Below are 2,823 nucleotides of genomic sequence, written 5' to 3' on the forward strand. Positions count from 1 at the left end.
CACACCAAATATTTTTAAATGCATGACATCATATTGACTCTTAAATAAAAGTTAAAAAGATTTCAAGCCCCTTTGGGTATCATTTGATAATGCTAGAAGAATATCTTACTATTCTGAAAAGTGTTTAAATGAAGAAAAGGAATCAAATGTTTATCTCCTGCCTTAACTATACAAACCAAATATCTGTGTAAAGAATAACCAATCATAGCCAGGCGCCATGGCACACACTTGTAAGCCCAGTAGCTCGGGAGGCTGAGGAGGGAGGATAGCAAGTTCAAAGTCAGCCTCAGCAAAAGCGAATTGCTAAGCAACTCAGTGAGACCCTGTATATAAATAAAATACAAAATAGGGCTGGGGATATGGCTCACTAGCCAAGTGCTCCTGAGTTTAATCCCCAGTACCAAAAAAAAAGAAAGAATAATCAATCATAAATTTTTATTTGTGTAGGCATCCCAACCTTTAAATGAAGAAAGAAAAATCCCAGCAACTCAGACCATTGCTATTTTGCAACCTGTAATATATTAGCAAATCTCACCAACGTCACTGTTGACTAGTAGTCAACATCAAAGGAGAGGACATGCAGATGTCAATGCAATATTTCCTATTAAGTTTTCATAAGAAACAGAATTGAACCTAAACCTGACTACCAATTTCCAAGAAATATAAAGCAACAGAGAGAGGCTGAGGTTGTCAGCTCAGCACTTGCCTAGAATGCATGGAGCCTGAGGTTCAATCCCCAGCAACACCAAAAAAAAAAAAAGGCAATAGAGAAAACAGGTTAAATTGTTGTACCAGGGGGATGTCATTTATTCACCAAAACTACAATATATCCTAGAAGTCCCACAAACATATTTTTTTCAATTATTGCAAAAAGTTACAACAAAAGGAGAAATCAATAGATAGTAACTTATATGAGACTTGTTCTCCCACTGAAAGCAACCAGAAAGTTGGAATATATATATACACACACACACACACACACACACACACACACACACACACACCAGGGATTGAACTCAGGAGCACTTGATCACTGAGCTACATCCCCAGTCTCAGCCCCATTTTGTATTTTATTTAGAGACAGGGTCTCACTGAGTTACTTAGCACCTCATTTTTGCTAAGGCTGGCTTTGAATTCGTGATCCTCCTGTCTCAGCCTCCCGAGCCACTAGGATTAAGGCATGTGCCACCATGCCCAGTCAAAATATATTTTTAAAGAGCTATTTTTCAGATAGAAAGCCACAAGGGATATGCAACTGTCACCCCTAAGAGCAGGAGAACAAATAGGTGAGCATTCTACCTGGAGGCACCCTCTAGACCTCAGTATGGGAAGGGGAACCCAAATGGGGCATAACAGTCTCACTGAGGAGAGACCAGAGTTCCAGGAGATTAAGCAGCCAAAAATATGTAGAGAAAACTACCAGAAAGATGGGAGACACAAGAAAAAGAGTTCCAGAAATCTGCATGGAGGTGGTCTTCAGTTTGGGGCTACATTCTAAGCAGTACCTGCGAGGGCCAAGAACAACTATAAGCTAACCAATCCCACAGTTGGCACTGAGCTGGGAGAAGTCTGGATTCCAGCTAGCCAGAGAGAGCTGACATACAAAAACAGTATGGTCAACAAGCTCATGAAGAACTATTTGATCCAGGCATGATGGCACATGTCTGTAATCCCAGCAACTCAGAAGGCTGAGGCAGGAGGATCCCATGTTTGAGGCTGGCAACTTATCAAGGGCCTAAGCAAGTTAGTGAGACCCTATCTCAAAAGAAAAAAAAAGTTCACTCAATATCATTAATTGTCAGGAAATAAACTCACAAAGACATACCCACTAGAATGGCCCAAGTGCTAGTGAAGATGAAGTCAAGTGGAAGTCTCCTAAATTGCTGGTGGAAGTATAAAATGATTGTGGTCATTTTTTTGGCATGGCTTGACAGTATCACATAAGATAAAAACATACATTAAACGTAGGAGGCAATTGCACTCCTAGATATGAGTCCACTTATAGTGGCATATATATGAAATAGTACTGTAGGAAAAATGAATCTATAGTTTAAAAAAATGTTATCAGTGGTTGCCTGGAACAGGTGGTGAAGGAACTCACTGGGAAGGATCCCAAGGAAACCCCTTTTCTAGTGAAAAAACGGCTCTATATCTTGATTATGGTAGTTTTTACATGGGTATCTACATTTGTTAAAACTCAGAGTGTGCTTGCTTTGGCAGCACATATACTAAAATTGGGACAATACAGAAAAAAATTAGCATGGTCCCTGAGCAAGGATGACACCCACATTTGTGAATCATTCCATAGTTTTGTGGAACCAACCCTTCAACAGATGAATGGATAAAGAAACTGTGGTACATATACAAAATGGAATATTGCTTATAGCATTAAAAGAGAAAAAAATTATGGCATCTGCGGGTGAATGGGAATATCAGGCTAAGGGAAGTAAGCCAATCCCAAAAACCAAAAGCTGTATGTTCTCTCTGAAAGTGGATGCTGACCCATAAAGGGGGTGAGGTGGGTGGCAAAGAATGGAGGTACTTTGATTGGGCAAAGGGGAGGTAGTACAGGCGAGGGGGCATAGGGATAGGAAAGATGGTGGAATGAGATGAACCTCATTACCCGAGGTACATGTAGGACTACACATGTGTTGTGTACAACTAGGAAAAGTTTTGTTCCATTTATGTACAATGAATCGAAATGCATTCTGCTATCATGTATAACCAATTAGAACAAATTTAAAAAAAAAAAACTCACTGATATTGGATATCAAGGAATTACTGTTAAGTTGGGTGATGGCCCGTGGGTTCATTATACTATTC

At 39.8% G+C, this 2,823-nt stretch overlaps 1 non-coding gene across 1 annotated transcript; it reads left to right on the forward strand.

Moving 5' to 3' along the window:
- Nucleotides 1-2,204: 2,204 nt before the first annotated feature.
- On the forward strand, nucleotides 2,205-2,312 carry LOC125614953. Its single transcript, XR_007345522.1, has one exon. It is a non-coding gene; the product is annotated as a U6 spliceosomal RNA (small nuclear RNA).
- Nucleotides 2,313-2,823: the final 511 nt, after the last annotated feature.

The sequence above is a fragment of the Marmota marmota genome, unplaced genomic scaffold, assembly GCF_001458135.2.
Source record: "Marmota marmota marmota unplaced genomic scaffold, marMar, whole genome shotgun sequence".
Classification (NCBI taxonomy): domain Eukaryota; kingdom Metazoa; phylum Chordata; class Mammalia; order Rodentia; family Sciuridae; genus Marmota; species Marmota marmota.